Source organism: Bufo gargarizans, chromosome 1, assembly GCF_014858855.1.
Source record: "Bufo gargarizans isolate SCDJY-AF-19 chromosome 1, ASM1485885v1, whole genome shotgun sequence".
Lineage (NCBI taxonomy): Eukaryota > Metazoa > Chordata > Amphibia > Anura > Bufonidae > Bufo > Bufo gargarizans.
The window spans coordinates 200447384-200471285 of NC_058080.1; positions in this window are offsets into that span (position 1 = coordinate 200447384).

The window sequence follows — 23902 nt, forward strand, 5'->3', positions numbered from 1 at the left end:
TTTTTTGCAAAACAATGACATTTTTCACTTTCAGCTGTAAAATTTTGCAAAAAAAATGACATCCATATATAAATTTTTCGCTAAATCTATTGTTCTACATGTCTTTGATTAAAAAAAATGTTTGGGCAAAAAAAAATGGTTTGGGTAAAAGTTATAGCGTTTACAAACTATGGTACAAAAATGTGAATTTCCGCTTTTTGAAGCAGCTCTGACTTTCTGAGCACCTGTCATGTTTCCTGAGGTTCTACAATGCCCAGACAGTAGAAAAACCCCACAAATGACCCCATTTCGGAAAGTAGACACCCTAAGGTATTCGCTGATGGGCATAGTGAGTTCATAGAACTTTTTATTTTTTGTCACAAGTTAGTGGAAAATGATGATTTTATTTTAATTTTTTTTTTTTCTTACAAAGTCTCATATTCCAATAACTTGCGACAAAAAATAAAAAATTCTAGGAACTCGCCGTGCCCCTCACGGAATACCTTGGGGTGTCTTCTTTCCAAAATGGGGTCACTTGTGGGGTAGTTATACTGCCCTGGCAATTTAGGGGCCCAAATGTGTGAGAAGTACCTTGCAATCAAAATCTGTAAAAAATGCCCTGTGAAATCCGAAAGGTGCTCTTTGGAATATGTGCCCCTTTGCCCACCTTGGCTGCAAAAAAGTGTCACACATGTGCTATCGCCGTACTCAGGAGAAGTTGGGCAATGTGTTTTGGGGTGTCATTTCACATATAACCATGCTGGGTGAGAGAAATATCTTGGCAAAAGATAACTTTTCCAATTTTTTTATACAAAGTTGGCATTTGACCAAGATATTTTTCTCACCCAGCATGGGTATATGTAAAATGACACCCTAAAACACATTCCCCAACTTCTCCTGAGTACGGCAATACCAGATGTGTGACACTTTTTTGCAGCCTAGATGCGCAAAGGTGCCCAAATTCCATTTAGGAGGGCATTTTTAGACATTTGGATCCCAGACTTCTTCTCACACTTTCGGGCCCCTAAAAAGCCAAGGCAGTATAAATACCCCACATGTGACCCCACTTTGGAAAGAAGACACCCCAAGGTATTCAATGAGGGGCCTGGCGAGTTCATAGAATTTTTTTTTTTTTTGCATAAGTTAGCGGAAATTGATTTTTTTTGTTTTTTTCTCACAAAGTATAAAAATATCAATCTTTCATGGACTCAATATGCCCCTCACGGAATACCTTGGGGTGTCTTCTTTCCGAAATGGGGTCACATGTGGGGTATTTATACTGCCCTGGCTTTTTAGGGGCCCTAAAGCGTGAGAAGAAGTCTGGAATATAAATGTCTAAAAATGTTTACGCGTTTGGATTCCGTGAGGGGTATGGTGAGTTCATTTGAGATTTAATTTTTTGACACAAGTTACTGGAATATGAGACTTTGTAAGAAAAAACTAACAAAAATATATATATATTTCCGCTAACTTGGGCCAAAAAAATGTCTGAATGGAGCCTTACAGGGGGGGGGGGGGTGATCAATGACAGGGGGGTGATCAATGACAGGGGGGTGATCAATGACAGGGGGTGATCACCCATATAGACTCCCTGATCACCCCCCTGTCATTGATCACCCCCCTGGTAAGGCTCCATTCAGACGTCCGTATGATTTTTACGGATACATGGATACATGGATCGGATCCGCAAAACACATGCGGACGTCTGAATGGAGCCTTACAGGGGGGTGATCAATGACAGGGGGGTGATCAGGGAGTGTATATGGGTGATCACCCGCCTGTCATTGATCACCCCCCTGTAAGGCTCCATTCAGACGTCCGCATGTGTTTTGCGGATTCGATCCATGTATCCATGGATCCGTAAAAATCATACGGACGTCTGAACGGAGCCTGACAGGGGGGTGATCAATGACAGGGGGGTGATCAATGACAGGGGGGTGATCAGGGAGTTTATATGGGGTGATCATGGGTGATCAGGGGTTAATAAGGGGTTAATAAGTGACGGGGGGGGGGGTGTAGTGTAGTGTGGTGTTTGGTGCGACTTTACTGACCTACCTGTGTCCTCTGGTGGTCGATCCTAACAAAAGGGACCACCAGAGGACCAGGTAGCAGGTATATTAGACGCTGTTATCAAAACAGCGTCTAATATACCTGTTAGGGGTTAACAAATCAGATCTCCAGCCTGCCAGCGAGCGATCGCCGCTGGCAGGCTGGAGATCCACTCGCTAACCTTCCGTTCCTGTGAGCGCGCGCGCCTGTGTGCGCGCGTTCACAGGAAATCCCGGCCCTCGCGAGATGACGCGTATATGCGTCGCCGTGCGTAGGGCTGCCGCCTCCGGACCGCACATCTGCGTTAGGCGGTCCGGAGGCGGTTAAAGACCAGGCCGTTTTTTTGCAAATCTGACATGCGTCACTTTATGTGGTGATAATTTTAAAACATTTTTACTTATCCAGGCAATTCTGAGATTGTTTTCTCGTTACATATTGTACTACATGAAAGTGGTAAAATTTATTTATAAAACATTTCCAAATTACCATATATACTCGAGTATAAGACGAGTTTTTTGGCACATATTTTTGTGCTCAAAAAGCCCCCTTGTCTTATACTCGAGTCTAGGTCTGTATTATGGCAACTTACATTGCCATAATACAGACCATGACATGTTGGGGGCTGGAGAAGCTGTTACTTACCTTTACAGCTGCTCCGGTCAGCTCCCAGCACGTCCGCGCGGCACCTCTGTTAAGCTCCCAGTGTAAATCTCGCGAGACACGCGGGCTGCGAGATTTACACTGGATGCAGACCGCGAGATTTACACCGGCAGTAAGTACCGGCCCCTGCACAGCCTCCCCTCCCCCTGGACAGTCCTCCCTCCCCCTGGACATCCCCCCTCCCCCTGGACAGCCCCCCTCCCTGGCCAAGTATGAAGTAGGGAGGGTTTTCTTGATTGCGAAGATTCGCAAAAAAAAATCGCATTCAAATTTCTGCATAAAAAAATCGAATATTCGCAATTACGAATATATTTTGCGATATTCGAAATATTCGCGAATTCTCAAAGTGCCGATATTCGTGATTAAAATTCGCAATTCGAATATCAAAGTCTTTTTTTAAAAACCTTTAACCTACTGATGCCTCAATTAATGTAATTTTATTGGTACGGTATCTATTTTTATTTTTTAAATTTACCAGTAGCTGCTGCATTTCCCACCCTAGTCTTATACTCGAGTCAATAATTTTTCCCATTTTTTTGGGGTAAAATTAGGGACCTCGGCTTATATTCGAGTCGGCTTATACTCGAGTATATACGGTACCAAATTTCAATTTCTCTACTTTTATAATAATAATACCTCCAAAAATAGTTATTACTTTACATTCCCCATATGTCTATGTTTGGATTATTTTGTGGATGCCATTTTATTTTTGGGGGACGTTAGAAGGCTTAGAAGTTTAGAACCAAATCTTGAAATTTTTCAGAAAAATTTCTAAAACCCACTTTTTCAGGACCAGTTCAGGTCTGAAGTCACTTTGTGAGGATTACATAATATAAAGCACCCAAAAATGACCCCATTTTACAAATTACACTCCTCAAGGTATTCAAAACTGATTTTTACAAACTTTGAATAAATGCAAAATAGGGATAACATTTCAAAATATCACTTTTTGGCAGATTTTCTATTTGAATCAATTTTTAGAAAGCAAGGGTTAACAGCCGAACAAAACTCAATATTTATGGCCCTGATTCTGTAGTTTACATAAACACCCCATATGTGGTTGTAAACTGCTGTACGGGCACACGGCAGGGTGCAGAAGGAAAGGAATGCCATATGGTTTTTGGAAGGCAGATTTTGCTGGACTGGTTTTTTGACACCATGTCACATTTGAAGCCCCTCTGATGCACCCCGAGAGTAGAAACTTCAAAAAGTGACCCCATTTTAGAAACGACACTCTCAAGGTATACAAAACTGATTTTACAAACTTTGTTAACACTTTAGGTGTTCCACAAGAATTATTGGAAAATGGAGAATACATTTCAGAAATTCACTTTTTTGCAGATTTTCCATTAGAATCAATTTTTTACAGTTACAAAGCAAGGGTTAACAGCCAAACCAAACTCAATATTTATGGCCCTGATTCTGTAGTTTACAGAAACACCCCATAGGTGGTCTTAAACTGCTGTACGGGCACACGGCATTGTGCAGAAGGAGAGGAACGCCAAATGGTTTTTGGAAGGCAGATTTTGCTGGACTGGTTTTTTGACACCATGTCCCATTTGAAGCCCCCCTGATGCACCCCTAGAGTGGAAACTCCCAAAAAGTGACCCTATTTTGGAAACTATGGGATGAGGTGGCAGTTTTGTTGGTACTATTTTAGGGTACATATGATTTTTGGTTGCTCTATATTACACTTTTTGTGAGGCAAGGTAACAAGAAATAGCTGTTTTGGCACCGTTTTTTTTTTATTTACAACATTCATCTGACAGGTTAGACCATGTGGTATTTTTATAGAGCAGGTTGTTACGGACATGACAATACCAAATATCAAATTGTTTCAGCTTTACATAACAAAGCATAAAAAAAAAAGATTTTTTTAGTGTCTCCACATCCTGAAAGCTGTAGTTTTATTTACTTTTTCGGCGACTGTCTTGTGTAGGTGCTCATTTTTTGGGGGATGAGATTGACAGTTTGATTGGTACTATTATAGGGTGCATATGACTTATTGATTGCTTTTTTATTTATGTAAGTTTTACACAATGATTTCATTTTTGAAACCCAAAAAATCATGTTTTAGTGTCTCCATAGTCTGAGAGACATAATTTTTTCAGTTTTTGGGCGATTATCTAAGGTAGGGTATGATTTTTGCGGGATGAGATGACTGTTTGATTGGCACTATTATAGGGTGCGTATGACTTTTTGATCGCTTGCTATTACACTTTTTGTGATGTAAGGTGACAAAAAATGGCTTTTTTACACCGTTTTTATTTGAAAAAATAATGGTGTTTACCTGAGGGGTTAGGTCATGTAATATTTTTATAGAGCAGGTTCTTACGGACTCGGTGATACCTAATATGTATACTTTTTTTATTTACTTAAGTTTTACACAAAAACAGTATAAAAAAAATATATACAGTACAGACCAAAAGTTGGACACACCTTCTCATTCAAAGAGTTTTCTTTATTTTCATGACTATGAAAATTGTAGATTCACACTGAAGGCATCAAAACTATGAATTAACACATGTGGAATTATATACATAACAAAAAAGTGTGAAACAACTGAAAATATGTCATATTCTAGGTTCTTCAAAGTAGCCACCTTTTGCTATGATTACTGCTTTGCACACTCTTGGCATTCTCTTGATGAGCTTCAAGAGGTAGTCACCTGAAATGGTCTTCCATCAGTCTTGAAGGAGTTCCCAGAGATGCTTAGCACTTGTTGGCCTTTTTGCCTTCACTCTGCGGTCCAGCTCACCCCAAACCATCTCGATTGGGTTCAGGTCCGGTGACTGTGGAGGCCAGGTCATCTGGCACAGCACCCCAGCACTCTCCTTAATGGACAAATAGCCCTTACACAGCCTGGAGGTGTGTTTGGGGTCATTGTCCTGTTGAAAAATAAATGATGGTCCAACTAAACACAAACCGGATGGAATAGCATGCCGCTGCAAAATGCTGTGGTAGCCATGCTGGCTCAGTATGCCTTTAATTTTGAATAAATCCCCAACAGTGTCACCAGCAAAGCACCCCCACACCATCACACCTCCTCCTCCATGCTTTACGGTGGGAACCAGGCATGTAGAGTCCATCCGTTCACCTTTTCTGCATCGCACAAAGACACAGTGGTTGGAACCAAAGATCTCAAATTCGGACTCATCAGACCAAAGCACAGATTTCCACTGGTCTAATGTCCATTCCTTGGGTTCTTTAGCCCAAACAAGTCTCTTCTGCTTGTTGCCTGTCCTTAGCAGTGGTTTCCTAGCAGATATTCTACCATGAAGGCCTGATTCACACAGTCTCCTCTTAACAGTTGTTCTAGAGATGTGTCTGCTGCTAGAACTCTGTGTGGCATTGACCTGGTCTCTAATCTGAGCTGCTGTTAGCCTGAGATTTCTGAGGCTGGTGACTCGGATGAACTTATCCTCTGCAGCAGAGGTGACTCTTGGTCTTCCTTTCCTGGGGCGGTCTGCATGTGAGCCAGTTTCTTTGTAGCGCTTGATGGTTTTTGTGACTGCACTTGGGGACACTTTTAAAGTTTTCCCAATTTTTCGGACCGACTGACCTTCATTTCTTAAAGTAATGAAGGCCACTCGTTTTTCTTTACTCAGCTGCTTTTTTCTTGCCATAATACAAATTCTAACACTCTATTTAGTAGGACTATCAGCTGTGTATCAACCTGACTTCTCCACAACGCAACTGATGGTCCCAACCCCATTTATAAGGCAAGAAATCCCACTTATTAAACCTGACAGGGCACATCTGTGAAGTGAAAACCATTTCAGAGACTACCTCTTGAAGCTCATCAAGAGAATGTCAAGAGTGTGCAAATCAGTAATCAAAGCAAAAGGTGGCTACTTTGAAGAACCTAGAATATGACATATTTTCAGTTGTTTCACACTTTTTTGTTATGTATATAATTCCACATGTGTTAATTCATAGTTTTGATGCTTTCAGTGTGAATCTACAATTTTCATAGTCATGAAAATAAAGAAAACTCTTTGAATGAGAAGGTGTGTCTGTACGGTATATGTTTTAGTGTCTCCTGCACCCGCCCGATCCCCATGAAGTACATGTACGTCACGGGTCTTTAAGTCCCACAAAGTAATTACATACATGTACGTCATTGGTCCTTAAGGGGTTAAGTTAAGTACATAATATGTATTTTTAAATAACACAATGATAATAATAATAATATTAATAATAATAATTGTATTCAGCGATCTGAAGTTAACAAAATCGACTTTGATCTGAATTTAAGGAAAAATTTGATTGGTTATGAAGGTGAATTTGGTGGTGATATTATGACACCAGTGCACAAGAGATTTGGTGCGTTCTCTTCAATCAAGATGGCCGTGACGGCCTTTCCTCGATCAAATGGATGAGGTGAGAATGTACTTTTTTAACCCCTGAAAGGCCTCAATGTGACTTTAAGATGCTTAAATCATTGTTGAATGTGGCAGCTAAGGTGGGCCGCGCAATCGCTGTTCCCTATCATTGCACTCGCTACATACAATGTAGTGCAAGTCCTGACAAACTAATTAATCAAATTTCTTGTCTAAGTTTTGCGAAGCAGCCAAATCCAATTTTTGAAAACTTTGCTCATCCCCAATAATAATAATTATAATTATAAGAAGAAGAAGAAAAATAAAAATATTTCCCTAAAGTAGTGTTTATCGAAATGTATTGCAAGTCAATGATGGGGGTGAATATATTTTTAGTATTGTTTAAATCATATTTATACTTCATTCATACACATAACTATAACAATATTCTGTTTTATTTTATTCTTCGGTTTTTCTCAAAATTACATTTGACTAAGAGGAAATTAAAATGGTTTCTGCATATACTTAGACCAGAACAAATGTAATATTAATAAAGGCTGTATCAAAGTAATGAAATGAATGTATTAACAAGGGACAGTTCTGCTTGACATTTGCAGGAACTATTTTTGAAATATTGGTATAATTATAATTCTAAGCCTTATTAAAGAAATGATTCCACGCACAAGACATGACTTTTGAGTCATTGGGTGGACTTAATGGCACAAATATTATTGAGGAATATCTGTATAGCTTCTAAATTTTAATTTTACAGATATATAAAAATTGCACCTCTTCCGTTTTTGACCTATTCTGGATTTGGCTGGCACACACCAAATAACATAGTTACCAAAATACTGCTGTGTGAAATTTCACCTTTAAGGCTGAGTTCACATCAGTGTTCAGCTTTTCTGTTCTCCTGCTCCGTTATAGGAGCAGAACAATGAAAAGACGGATTTGGCACATAACTAACTCGAACGGAGCCTACAGACCTCATAGTCTGTAATAGGGTCTGTTAAGTTTCTGCTCAGAGGAAGATTTTTGAAGCGGAGACAAAAGTCCTGCATGAGCGTAAACCTAACGGACCCCTTTATAGCCTTTGCGGTCCATAGGCTCCATTCAGCTCAGTTTTATGCCAAATCCATGCTTTTCAGTAGATTCCAAAGATTGTTAATATTGATGAAAATAGCTGGAAAAAGTCCAACAACTCTCCTTCTGCAAGTCTAAGGCTTTGTGCATATAATGTAATGGCAATCCATCAAAGGCCATGTTTTCTTTTTAAGTATACTGTGCTGTATATATGTATAGGTCTTCTTCATTTTCCTATACAGTTAAATAAAAAGTAAGCTGATGTATTCCACCCTAATGCCAGTAAAAAGCACATTCTGTTGTCCTCTTTTGGATGAAAAGGTGCATATATATATATATATATATATATATATATATACAGCACAGACCAAAAGTTTGGACACACCTTCTCATTCAAAGAGTTTTCTTTATTTTCATGACTATGAAGGCATCAAAACTATGAATTAACACATGTGGAATTATAAACATAACAAAAAAGTGTGAAACAACTGAAAATATGTAATATTCTAGGTTCTTCAAAGTAGCCACCTTTTGCTTTGATTACTGCTTTGCACACTCTTGACATTCTCTTGATGAGCTTCAAGAGGTAGTCACCTGAAATGGTCTTCCAACAGTCTTGAATGAGTTCCCAGAGATGCTTAGCACTTGTTGGCCCTTTTGCCTTCACTCTGCTGTCCAGCTCACCCCAAACCATCTCGATTGGGTTCAGGTCCGGTGACTGTGGAGGCCAGGTCATCTGGCGCAGCACCCCATCACTCTCCTTCATGGTCAAATAGCCCTTACTTTCAAAGTTTTCTCAATTTTTAGGACTGACTGACCTTCATTTCTTAAAGTAATGATGGCCACTAGTTTTTCTTTACTTAGCTGCTTTTTTTCTTGCCATAATACAAATTCTAACAGTATATTCAGTAGGACTATCAGCTGTGTATCCACCTGACTTCTCCTCAACGCAACTGATGGTCCCAACCCCATTTATAAGGCAATGAATCCCAGTTATTAAACCTGACAGGGCACACCTGTGAAGTGAAAACCATTTCAGGTGACTACCTCTTGAAGCTCATCAAGAGAATGCCAAGAGTGTGCAAAGCAGTAATCAAAGCAAAAGGTGGCTACTTTGAAGAACCTAGAATATGACATATTTTCAGTTGTTTCATTCTTTTTTGTTATGTATATAATTCCATATGTGTTAATTCATAGTTTTGATGCCTTCAGTGTGAATCTACAATTTTCATAGTCATGAAAATCAAGAAAACTCTTTGAATGAGAAGGTGTGTCCAAACTTTTGGTCTGTACTGTACATATATATATATATATATATATATATATATATACACACACACACAAGACTCCTGTCTGGAGTCTTGATGGTCCCTTGGCTTGAGAATCCAGAAAAAAGTCATATGATCACATCACATGACCATGTCATAAGTCAACAAGTCACAGGAACACGGAGACTATGGACAGGAGGAGAAGACGTTCTGAAAGGATTGTGCATGGTCTACTGTATGTGTCTCTGTGTGTGATGTACGCTGACTGTGGGCCAATGTCTTGTATAAGTACTACACAATACCAGTTCTCCTGTCCCGTATATGTAACAGTGCATTGCATTTATCCCATATTATCAGTTTCTGTCCTTATTCTGTACACTGCACAGTACCACTTCTGTTGTTAAGTATTCTTGTTGCTATTTTTGATATCTGCTCTTATTATCATAAATAGACATCAGAAAAAATGTATAATGTTTTGGGGAGGGACATTTGTTAAACTTTTGCATTGGACACACCAATGCATTAAAACAGCCCTAATTGTAGGGCTCACAACAGTTTTATAATAATCTATAAACTTTTGTATGAATTATCCAACTGAATGTGCAGAACCTAGAATAATATTTCTTAATACTTTCCCAATCTGGAATTGTCTAAGAAATATTAACTTGTCATTCATACTACATTTTGTGTGTTTCAAAATGTAGCAACTAGGAAACTATCTCTAGGAAACTCATACAAGTTCCAAGTTCACTGAAGGTCATTTTAACCTATGAGCATGATTTTGAAATTTGTGAGAAACCCTGAGGAAACCCACATAAGCATTGAGAATTTATAAAGTTAATGCAGATGTTGTCCTTGGTGAAGTTCTAACCTAGGATCACAGTGCTGTAAGGCAACTATAGTCAGTGATTAACAATGCTTTCAAGTATATTGTTTATGTCATGGTTATTGGAAAGAAAATGAGAAAAAATAGCCAGTGATTAGTCCAGCACGGGAAAGGACTGTTACTGTTATTTTTTTCCTCTTCTGGCCCATTAGAAAGATACATTACATAAATTGTAGAATTACCATATAGCGAAAGTAATCTTTTTTTACCGGTGACTGTATTTGTGAGTTATCAACTTCATTTTGGTCTCATCTGTGTCATGTGACTGACAAGCTGAATCTCCAACCACCAAAATGTCTTATGTGTAGACAGGAAGTTCGTTTCTCTCTTCATTACTATAAAGGTGGATTTAGACCGGCAGATCGTCATTTGAGTGATCACCAACACGAGCAACTACCGACCAAACGTTTTTGCAAACAACTAGCATTTAAATGAAAGGATTATCGTGTAAAAGTTGGGTTTTCTTCAATGGCATAATCATTTATACGCCTGACTACACATGGCAAGAATAGACACAATGCACATTTACGTAGTGCAATTCAATAATGACAAACAATGATTGAACTTGCTTGCATCAACAATTTCACAGACATTGAATGAGCATTATTGGTCAGATCACATTTAAGCGCCATGATTCTCGTCCATCTTGCGCTCGAATTGTAACAATTATCTGCTTGTCTAAATCTACCTTTAGACTGACGAGTCACCTATAAGAATGACTGACTTCATGTCCACACATAAGAGGTTTCAATTGGAGAGTCATAGTGTCAGCCACATCTTACACCTGAGGACCAAAAGGGATTGTATAACTCGTTAATACTGCTGCCAGTAAAAAAGATTACCTCCAGTACAGTGTACATCATATTCCTTTCTAATGGGGCAGAGAATAAAAAAATGTGGGATTGCTTCTTTAAGCCTAAAGGGACCCTGCTACATTGAACATACAGTCCTATCTGAGGTTATAAGGGAGAGGGGGACCAACTCCAAATTAATAACTATGAATTTAGAACATGATGTCATAAAAGTGTAGATTTTTGGGAAAGGATACAGTATTATTTGTCATTTATGTATTTTAAAGAGGACCTTTCATGTTTGTTTGTTTTTTAACCACATACATTCTCTTAATGCCACATTCCTCCCAATTTTAGCAATATAGTTTTTTTTTTCCAGGTCTCACTGTTGTCTTGCTGTGTTTTCACACTAGACATGTTAATTGCCAGCCATGGAAAAGGGAGGCAGAGGGCACATCTGTCCTCAGTAGATGTTATGTTCTGCATCACTATGATGCTGTCTAGTCAGAGAAGAAAGACCTGCTAATCTTCTTGAGAGTTAAATAATCCTGCAAGACCAGTCAATGTAAATGCTTTATATTTTCTGCATCACTTGGAGGCTGTACACTGCAGGACTACTACTGATGATAGATGGGCAGATGTGGTCTCTGTCTCTCTTTAACTTGGCTGCCAATTAGCTTATCTGGCACCAAAACAAATCAGGGGCAAGAGCAGGAATGGGAGAAGAAAGATGTCTAGAAAAATAAAAATGGCATCACTGTATTCAGGAAGGCATCTTTAAGGGAAGGTACAGTATGGGGTTCTTTCTAAGGAGTCCAGTGGGTGGTCCTGCTGGACTACTAAGCATGAAATGAGCAGAGATTTTAATTAATGAAATAAATGTTATATTTTTTTTCACACAATACTATATACAGTTTCAACCTGCTCCACATATCCTGTTCTGTAACATGTTGCCCTCAGATTAGATTGCATTTATACAGTATGACAAATAGCCTTTAAGGTGGTCAATGTTTTGATTTAAACAGTGTGTCCTATATTTATTTAATGCTAAAATGAATATACTCGTACTGTTCTTGCACAAGTTGTCTTTAAAAATGTTCCTTACGTTGAACTGATTTAAAAGGCATTTTTTAAAGCAACTGAATTTTATAACAATCCAATTTGAATTCCTTTTGAAACACATTTTCATTATTTTCTTATGTCATTTCTTTCATCTATACAGACTTTCTAGAAGCTGAAATTGTGATAGGAAAAGATTACATTTACAAAACTGCTTTTCTTACACCCTATGGATTAGTAAAGGCCAAGCATATTTCTTATTACACTGGCGATAATGCTAAAGCTCATATTGCCACAAACATTTTATCTTTGACTTTTAATATTTGATACTTTTCTACAGAATATTTCAGTACCAAACTGAACTTTTATTGCAAACACTTTTACTACAAAGTATAATCAATCTACCAATATACTAGCACTGGATAATCACTTTGTAAGTTCACAGCATCATATATGTCAATATAGATAGATATGGTATTTTTTTACCCTAGGGTGGGCAGTGGCAGAATTAAGGACCAGAGCCTTCAAAAAGAACCCTAAATGATAGTCTTGGTCCTTCTAGAGGAAATTTTATTTTAATGAAACTATTATTTTCTAATATAATTTGGATATCAATTCCTCAAATCTTTCAAAAGATCGGATTGTAAATAATTAAATTCTGTCCTGGTCATGTGATACTTGGCTCATATGATCTCAAATATATGACCCTATTAGTTCTAAACAAACTTTCAGTTGAAATGAGCTATAATACAACACCTTCAGAGGTCTATAATATCATACACCCCTATGTCTTCGATTTGAAGCAATACCAATTGCATGTTTTTTTTTAATCTGTTCTAATATGAGAAATGGGCAGTTTTTTAAATGTATTTTATTTTTAATAATTTTAAAAATGTTATTTAACTATTTTTAACTCTCTCTCCTCCCTAGGTATTCAACTGTATATTGATCTTACTGTTCCTTTTACTAGAGTTATATAGGAATATTAAAATAGCAGGCTTGAGGACCATCATGAGGCCCACAGCTGCCTTTACAAACAACCAATTAGCACCCTGTAATTGCATTTGGAGTCGAGGGTCTGATCGGGGAAAGAGGGAGCCCACTCCCTCCCTGTATCTAACCACTCAGATGTCATGGTCTCTATTGACCGTAACATCTGAGTTGTCAAATACTGCAACTGGAGTTCTCAAATCCCGATCACTGCAGGCATGTTTTGGCTATGTATCACAAACTCACCACTTATTTAGCAGACTTAGCTTTTGAGCTTACTCTATACATTATCCTACCTGTATGAAGAAAGGGTTAAATAACTGTTTTATTCATTCATCGTGGCCAGAGCCTCATGCTCTGCATTATCTACAGCAGTGTTCCTCAACTCCAGTCCTCAGGGCCCACCTGCCGGCCATGTTTTCAGGATTTTCTTAGTATTCAGCAGGGGATAGAATTAGTGTCAAAATGCATCAGGACTTACCGCAGGTACTCATTCTGTGGGATATTCTCAAATCATGACTGACAGGTGGGCCCTGAGGACTGGAGTTAAGGAACACTCATCTACAGGCTTCCACATCTCTTCATGGTACTTTTCAGTGTGCTCTTTACATTAGTGTTTATATTAGTGTTTGCCTATTGTTGGGAATGTCCTTTCCCTTTATTACATGAAAGAAGGTAATTCCAGCATTTTTTTAAACTATTTTAAATTCATGTATTTAAAATTATGCTGACCTAAACTACGTTACACATATATTGAAATATATTATTGTCCACATTATTTTTCAATTTGATTATCAGTTAATGTAAAGTGTTGTGTCTTGATTTCCATATATTTCCATGTCTGTTATATCTAACAGTGTTCAATTCCATTACGGTATATTAAAGATATGAATAATAAATGAACTTTGATGTTACCGATTTAAAGTAATTTTGTGACATATACTTTACCTATCCCTGTTGCCCCATTGCTTGATAAAATAGCATAAAGTTGGTAAAAAAAATGCATTTCATCTTACAATTTAGGCTCCCAAAGCAACACAGGTCTAACAAATTCATTTCTTGGCATTTTTGTTCACATGCAAAGGGAAATGCAACATTTCTTGGAAGTGTCTGACAACAAAGATGGTAAATGTCAAAGGCAATTAAGCGCAGTTGCAGAAAACTAGCAGCTGAAGATAAAAAGAATACAAGCTGTCGAAGGTCTTTACCATTCCAGTGGGACACTTCTGATCATATAAGATGAATACTGCCAATATAAAATGTGCCATATTTTTAAACAATATTCTTAAATACAGCAATTAGGGCTTTTATTATTGCTAAAGTCATTAAAGCTAGAAATATTTCTGTATAGCAAAGACATGGTTGATCCATTCTTTTATTATGTTTTTGCTCCACTTTTATATAGCCATGTTAAAATAAAAACACCCTTTTGTCTTCCGACCTGTTTCATGTTTAATGACTATTTATTGCTGAGAGACTCTTATGCCATAATAGAAATGGCATGTTAAGCCGAGAATAACATTGCTTTTTGAAAAAGTAAGCCACTACCAAAAAAAGAAACTAAAAGAAAAAAATAATAATTGGCGTACTATTTCATTGACCCATGACTGTAAAAAAAAACAATGTGCTATTCCATCTGCTTCCCATTTCAGAGAGTGTAATACAACAAAAGTTCTGAAAAGTTAGAATGAGATGACCTAGGTCACTTACTGTAGAAGTGTTCTGCAATCATTGAATATAAATGCTAGAAACCTTCTCCATGGTGATTCATGATAACGTTGAAAGCCATGGGTACCTTGGAGTAACAAGAAGAGCATATAAATGCACACACTGACCTTCATGGAATAATTAAATGCAGGCATCCATTCTATTACCAATCTTTCTTACTTACACAATGCTTTTCTCAGATAATGCCCAGAAGGTCACTTCCATTTTACATCTTTTTTGTACTATTTTTGCACTGTACAATTACAAGGATTTCTACACCTGTGGAAAATCCCTGCTAAGCAAGCGCTATGCCTCATCTTTTTTGTTGCTTGGAATAAGAGGTTACTAACAGTAAAGATTAGCTATATTATTATACCTTATACCATAGCAACTATAGGATTATATGGTACATTATGGAAAGCAATGTCATATATTAAAGTGGAAAGCGAAATGTCATTCGTGTTTTCATGCTGGACTTAAGAATGAATATTGATGCTCTGAAAGGTGCCGTTGACCACAGATGAATGCACTGACATTTACAATATTTGGAAAAAAAAAACAGCAAAAGTAAAATGTTAGATGTGCTGCAAAACATGATATCTTTTAACTCAACACTTTAAAATGCTAACATTGTATGTTAGGGTCGCTAATCTAAGTTAAAAGTAAAGTGATCATATTAAAAAGAAAGAAGAAATCCCTTAGCTATGAATGATTAATTGAAAGGGTTTTCTGAGACTGATGACCCATTCTCTAGTATCTGATCGGTGGGGGTCTGATACCTGAGACCCCCGCCGAAAAGCTATTTCAGAAGGTAGTGGTGGTCCTGTGAGTGTTGCGGCCTTCTTGCTGGTTACCAAGAACAGCACCATACATTGTACAGTGGCTGTGCTTCGTATCACACTCAGCCTCATTGAAGTAAATGGTGCTGAGCTGCTCCTAGGCCATGTAACACATGAGGCTGAGCTGCTCCTAGGCCATGTGACAATGAGGATGAGCTGCTCCTAGGCCATGTAACACATGGTGCTGAGCTGCTCCTAGGCCATGTAACACATGAGGCTGAGCTGCTCCTAGGCCATGTAACACATGAGGCTGAGCTGCTCCTAGGCCATGTAACACATGAGGCTGAGCTGCTCCTAGGCCATGTGACAATGAGGATGAGCTGCTCCTAGGCCATGTAACACATGAGGCTGAGCTGCTCCTAGGCCATGTAACACATGGTGCTGAGCTGCTCCTAGGCCATGTAACACATGAGGCTGAGCTGCTCCTAGGCCATGTGACAATGAGGATGAGCTGCTCCTAGGCCATGTAACACATGGTGCTGAGCTGCTCCTAGGCCATGTAACACATGAGGCTGAGCTGCTCCTAGGCCATGTAACACATGAGGCTGAGCTGCTCCTAGGCCATGTAACACATGAGGCTGAGCTGCTCCTAGGCCATGTGACAATGAGGATGAGCTGCTCCTAGGCCATGTAACACATGAGGCTGAGCTGCTCCTAGGCCATGTAACACATGAGGCTAAGCTGCTCCTAGGCCATGTAACACATGAGGCTGAGCTGCTCCTAGGCCATGTGACAATGAGGCTGAGCTGCTCCATGAATGTGTCGTCACTGGCCTAGGAAAAGCTGAGAGAAGGGTGTGGTGCTCACAGGAGTGCAGGGGCCTTCTCAAACAGCTGATGGGCTCCCGGATGTCTGACCACCACCAATCAGATACTGATAACCTATCCCGAGGATAGGTCATTCATATAAAAAATCTCAGAAAACCCCTTTTAAGCCCTCGTATATGACTATTATTGCATTCTGACTTATGATTTCAGTGTATTGCTCTTTTTAAAGAGGACTTGTAATCAGCATAAAGTCATCCAGAATTGTTTTTACAAGGATGATATAAGTAACAAGAAGAACAATTCTGGAGCATCTATTCTTATGACTCTTACAATTTGTTTATTATTCCTTCCAGAAGTTATGAATGCATTAGAAGCAGTTTGCAATGAAGGTCCAGAATGAGTGTTACTGGTTGGGCATATGTCCTACACAGTCTGAAACTAATCAGTACGGCAGAGAACGAGAAAGACGAGAAGGTGCTCATATGGTAAATAGGTAAAGGTTCAAGAACCCTGGTGGGGTATTTAGTCTGCTCACCTGTATTTGTTGTGCAGGGCTGGCGGTGGCCAAGTGGGGAGAATAATTGCACAGAAATGAGCAGAAGTATGGTATCTGCCACGTCTCTAGATGGATAGTCAGTAGGCATGAGACATGACATGAGGCACAGATGAAGTAGTGATCTCTTATTGATGACACATTTTGGGGTGCATGACCCCTTTCTCAAGTCTGCAGTGTGTGAGCTTGATCGTGAAGAGGCACTGCCGAGAACTGTGGCTGTTTTGCACATATGGAATGAGCTAATGCATCCATCTGGAGATTTGGCAGATACAGTACCATACTGCTGCTCATTTCTGTGCAACTAATCAGTACTGACAGTGGCAGACTTTGCAGGGACACCCTCCCAACTGGTAACACCCAGCTGGACCTTTATTGAAGATGGTTGGCAATTAATTCATAACTTCTGGAAATGGACGTTTCAGAGTTGCCATTACATGTGAAAAGCAAGTAGTTAATAAACAGTCATGTCAAGAGAGGTGACTGTTTCTATTTAACATTATCAAAATTATTCTTAACCCCTTAAGGACACATGACGTATCGGTACGGCATGTTTCCCGAGTCCTTAAGGACACATGACGTACCGGTACGTCATGTGTTGTTCCGATCACTGCCGTGCGGCCGGCTGTGATCGGAACAAGGTGCCTGCTCAAATCATTGAGCAGGCACCTCGGCTAAATGCACGGGGGGGTCCCGTGACCCCCCCATGTCCGCGATCGCAACAAACCGCAGGTCAATTCAGACCTGCGGTTTGTTGCGCTTTCTGCAGTTTCTGATCGCTGCGGTCCCTGACCGCGGCGATCAGAAACTTTAGTGTGGCGAAAATATATATTTATTACCCCCCCTGCACCTCTGAATGATTTTAGCCCGGTGGGAGGTGCAGGGGGGGTGTTGCGGGCGGTGGGGGCGGTGCGGGAGGCGGGCGGTGCGGCAGGCGGGATCGCGATCCCCCGCCCGCCTCCTATTGCGTAATCGTTGGTGTACAGTGGGTATACCAGGGTGCCAGCACATTGCTGGCACCCTGGTATAAACGGCTGACATCGGTGATGCGATGTCAGCCGTTTAACCCTTTCCATACAGCGGTCCGTACGGACCGCTGTATGGAAAAAGTTAACAGTAAGAGGGAGCTCCCTCCCTCTCCGATCGGGGGGCTGCAGTGCCTTTGCAGCCCCTCAATGGAGAGGGAGAGAGCCCCCAGACAGCCCCCCCAGAGCCCCGTCCTTACCCTTCCCCGTCTGCGCAGTTCTGACCATAACTGAGCAGACGGGGAAGGTTCCCATGGCAACAGGACGCCTCTCAGGCGTCCTGCTGTCCATGGTGCTGAACAGATCTGTGCTGAAAGCATAGATCTGTTCAGTGTAAGTAAAATATAGTACAGTGCAATATATATTGTACTGTACTGTATTATACAGACATCAGACCCACTGGATCTTCAAGAACCAAGTGGGTCTGGGTCAAAAAAAAGTGAAAAAAAGGTAAAAATCAAAAAACACATTTATCACTGATTAAAAATTAAAAAAATAAAATTCCCTACACATGTTTGGTATCGCCGCGTCCGTAACGACCTGATCTATAAAACGGTCATGTTACTTTACCCGAACGGTGAACGCCATAAAAATAAAAAATAAAAAACTATGATGAAATTGAAATTTTGTCCACCTTACTTCCCAAAAAAAGGTAATAAAAGTGATCAAAAAAGTCGCATGTACGCCAAAATTGTAACAATCAAACCGTCATCTCATCCCGCAAAAAATGAGACCCTACTTAAGATAATCGCCCAAAAACTGAAAAAACTATGGCTCTTAGACTATGGAAACACTAAAACATCATTTTTTTTGTTTCAAAAATGAAATCATTGTGTAAAACTTACATAAATAAAAAAAAAGTATACATATTAGGTATCGCCACGTCCGTATCGACCGGCTCTATAAAAATATCACATGACCTAACCCCTCAGGTGACCACCGTAAAAAAATAAAAATAAAAACGGTGTAAAAAAAGCCATTTTTTGTCATCTTACGTCACAAAAAGTGTAATAGCAAGCGATCAAAAAGTCATATGCACCCCAAAATAGTGCCAATCAAACCGTCATCTCATCCCGCAAAAAATGAGACCCTACTTAAGATAATCACCCAAAAACTGAAAAAACAATGGCTCTTAGACTATGGAGACACTAAAACATTTTTTTTGTTTTAAAAATGAAATCATTGTGTAAAACGTACATAAATAAAAAAAATTGTATACATATTAGGTATCGCCGCGTCCGTGACAACCTGCTCTATAAAATTACCACATGATCTAACCTGTCAGATGAATGTTGTAAATAAAAAAATAAAAAACGCTGCCAAAAAAGCTATTTCTTGTTACCTTGCCGCACAAAAAGTGTAATATAGAGCAACCAAAAATCATATGTACCCTAAACTAGTACCAACAATACTGCCACCCTATCCCGTAGTTTCTAAAATGGGGTCACTTTTTTGGAGTTTCTACTCTAGGGGTGCATCAGGGGGGCTTCAAATGGGACATGGTGTAAAAAAAAAACAGTCCAGCAAAACCTGCCTTCCAAAAACCGTATGGCATTCCTTTCCTTCTGCGCCCTGCCGTGTGCCCGTACAGCGGTTTACGACCACATATGGGGTGTTTCTGTAAACTACAGAATCAGGGCCATAAATAATGAGTTTTGTTTGGCTGTTAACCCTTGCTTTGTAACTGGAAAAAAAAAATTAAAATGGAAAATCTGCCAAAAAAGTGAAATTTTGAAATTGTATCTCTATTTTCCATTAAATCTTGTGCAACACCTAAAGGGTTAACAAAGTTTGTAAAATCCGTTTTGAATACCTTGATGGGTGTAGTTTCTTAGATGGGGTCACTTTTATGGAGTTTATAATCTGGGGGTGCATCAGGGGGGCTTCAAATGGGACTTGGTGTCAAAAAACCGGTCCATAAAAATCAGCCCTCCAAAAAACAAACGGCGCACCTTTCCCTCTACGCCCCGCTGTGTGGCCGTACAGTAGTTTACGGCCACATATGGGGTGTTTCTGTAAACAGCAGAGTCAGGGCAATAAAGATACAGTCTTGTTTGGCTGTTAACCCTTGCTTTGTTAGTGGAAAAAATGGGTTAAAATGGAAAATTAGGCAAAAAAATGAAATTCTCAAATTTCATCGCCATTTGCCAATAACTCTTGTGCAACACCTAAAGGGTTAACGACGTATGTAAAATCAGTTTTGAATACCTTGAGGGGTGTAGTTTCTTAGATGGGGTCACTTTTATGGAGTTTCTACTCTAGGGGTGCATCAGGGGGCTTCAAATGGGACATGGTGTAAATAAACCAGTCCATAAAAATCAGCCTTCCAAAAACCAAACGGCGCACCTTTCACTCTACGCCCCGCTGTGTGGCCGTACAGTAGTTTACGGCCACATATTGGGTGTTTCTGTAAACGGCAGAGTCAGGGCAATAAAGATACCGTCTTGTTTGGCTGTTAACCCTTGCTTTGTTAGTGGAAAAAATGGGTTAAAATGAAAAATTAGACAAAAAAATAAAATTCTCAAATTTCCTCCTCATTTGCCAATAACTCTTGTGCAACACCTAAAGGGTTAACAACGTATTCAAAATCAGTTTTGAATACCTTGAGGGGTGTAGTTTCTTAGATGGGGTCATTTTTGGGTGGTTTCTATTATGTAAGCCTCGCAAAGTGACTTGAGACCTGAACTGGTCCCTAAAAATTGAGTTTTTGTAAATTTCTGAAAAATTTCAAGATTTGCTTCTAAACTTCTAAGCCTTATAACATCCCCAAAAAATAAAATATCATTCCCAAAATAATTCAAACATGAAGTAGACATATGGGGAATGTAAAGTCATCCAAATTTTTGGGGGTATTACTATGTATTACAGAAGTAGAAAAACTGGAACTTTGAAATTTGCAAATTTTTCCAAATTTTTGTTAAATTTGGTATTTTTTGGTGCAAAAAAAATAATTTTTTTGACTTCATTTTACCAGTGTCATGAAGTACAATATGTGACGAAAAAACAATCTCAGAATGGCCTGGATAAGTCAAAGCGTTTTAAAGTTATCAGCACTTAAAGTGACTCTGGTCAGATTTGCAAAAAATGGCCTGGTCCTTAAGGTGAAATAGGGCTGTGTCCTTAAGGGGTTAAATATGAACAAGAGTTTATGAGATTTGACATGCTCCAGTGAATTAGATATTTCTGTGCACCATTTTGGTCATAAAAATATAATCATTTTTGCTTTAGTAAATAATTTGCTACTTGCCACTAAAGACTGCTTACAGCATTAAATGTTATGTTAATATTAGTGTTGACCGAATGAAAGCCAAATGAAATGACTTTGATCCAAATTTCAGGAAAAATTTGATTCGCCGCAAAGCCAAAATTCCTCATGCTTCATGGTAACTAATCTATTTTCTCTGAAATTATGGCAAAAAAAAAACAAACTCATCCACTTGCTCGCAGAGAGGCTGTTGCGGCCATCTTGAATGGCCTGGAGCAGTGACATCATTAGCGGTGTCTTCAATCAAGATGGACTTGACGGCCTCTCTGCGAGCAAATGGATAAGGTGACTATGTTTTTTTTTTACTGGATTAAGGGTACTTTCACACTAGCGTTTTTCTTTTCCGGCACTGAGTTCCGTCAAAAGGGCTCAATGCCAGAAAAGAACTGATCAGGCATATCCCCATGCATTCTGAATGGAGAGTAATCCGTTCAGGATGCATCAGGATTTCTTCAGTTCTGTCTTTTTGACTGATCAGGCAAAAGATAAAACTGCAGCATGCTACAGTTCTATCTACGGTCAAAAAAACAGAAGACTTGCCTGAATGCCGGATCCGGCATTTTTTTTATTCCATAGTAATGTATAGGTGCCGGATCCGGCATTCAAAATACCGGAATTCCGGATCCGTTTTGCCAGATGTCACCGGAAAGACGGATCTGGCATTTCAATGCATTTTTCTACCTGGCATTTTTAGGACTGATATTAATGTTGGGTTACAAATGTATGTTTTTGTGGCCCACCAAATTTAATCAAAAATGTAGAAATAAAGGGATCTGTAATTCTTAGATATTAAAACTTAAATTTTAATATATAATACTACTAATAAATGGTTGCCTCTCCAATTGATTATTAAAAAGCTCAAATCGTGTGTCAATCCACAATAAATGGAGCTAATGTAGAAGTAAGTCACCATCTTATAATAGAGTAACAGGAGACATAAATCACTTCAACAGGTTGGATAAAGGTGCACAGCGGCACTCTAAAGATAGAAATAAACCGTTTGTCCTACCACTCCGTCGAATGGTTCCAATTGTACAGCGATTACCTCTCGGACCCTAGATGTCATGAGTCTTCGATGGTTTAAAAAGTTATGCTGCACATGGGTAGGAATGTGCAGACTAGATCTGCCTATATATGCCCTAAAAGGGGATCCTACGCTAGCTCTATAGGCCTAACCACGGTGCACCCACTAAAATAAGGATGTGCCATCCGGAACCTAACCCTGGAATTGAAGACCCTAGTTTGCCCTCTCCTAAAAAATCCCTACACGCATGTTTCGCTTACAGATGAGAGTAAAGCTCATCAGGGGAAACAACAGGGAGCTAGGCAAATTATTATTTCCAAGTGCACCACCAACAGTATTAGCTGTGAACCTTAGATATAAGGATTATGAGTTCTGAGATCTGATATATGTAATTTAGGTAACAAAAATCCATTCAATGAATAGGGGGGGAGAGGGTAATAGATAGATACCCCCTTCCTCCTAACAAAAGGATTATGGTCTTTCTTGGCATTGCCATGTGATTCCTACCTCCCTCCCACAGATTCTGCTATGGAAGCTCTCCGCTCTCTCATATAAGCAGACTTTCAAGTATGTGGAAGAAGTAAGGAGGATTTCATACAATTTTACAACACATAATATTTTGTATTTATATTAAAGATTGCAGAATTTATTTATTATGTTAAAGTTTTCAGCAAATTAAGGAGATTTGCTCTTTAGAGAAACAATGGAGAAGAGAATTTAAAAATAAATATTTATGGCAGATGTGGAGTCTGGAAAAATTGTATTCCACAATGCTCCAATTTGTTATAACAAATCCCTGCCATGCTATACCTTACAATGGAATTGTCAACAAATCAAAGCACATTTTTAAAAAAAATACTGTAAAATGTAGAGGGGAGAAATGTTTTCTCTTTGCTTACCAACATTTATATTTTGACACTAGGATTTAATCTTGGGGCATTGCCAGGGAAAAGTATAAATAATGTGCCGAATATTGTACTTGATAATATACACCAGTGATACCATTACATTTCCCCAGATCTGCTTTGCTGTACAAATTCCATTTGCAGAGATTTATAAAATAAAATATATACATTTTTACCATTGCAAGACTTCAAAGCTAAATGTGATTCCTCAGTAGCAAATATCTTCATACCCACATGTTTCTATTCTTCACATAATCCTTTTGCAAACTGTATATGCTAATGTCACTTCAAAAGAACAACCACTCCCTGCTGACTCTTGTTAATTATAAATGTGTTTTTGCCAAACATGCTTTATTTTTAAGCATTACCAACAATGTTTTTCTGGAAACCTATGATTATGGTGAAGTAGGAGTAAGGATGTCTTTCATTTTTCCTGCAATATATAGGTAGGCTTAAGTAAAATGACTTTTGCTATTCTTGTCACACCTACCATTGTAGCTAGAAATACTAAAAGTGAACTTTATTTTATATTGAAAAAGAAAAAGGAGGATTATATGAAAAATTACTGATCTGTTCTTCAGGGAAAGTACAATAGTCCTCCTGAGAAACAGTATTAGCAGCATGTCATTAAGAGGTGTGCATGTTTCTAGCCTGAGAAATTCTAAAATGTGTTGCTAAACAGGATTTTGATAAATAAGTATGATGAATAAACTGTAAATGTAAAGTA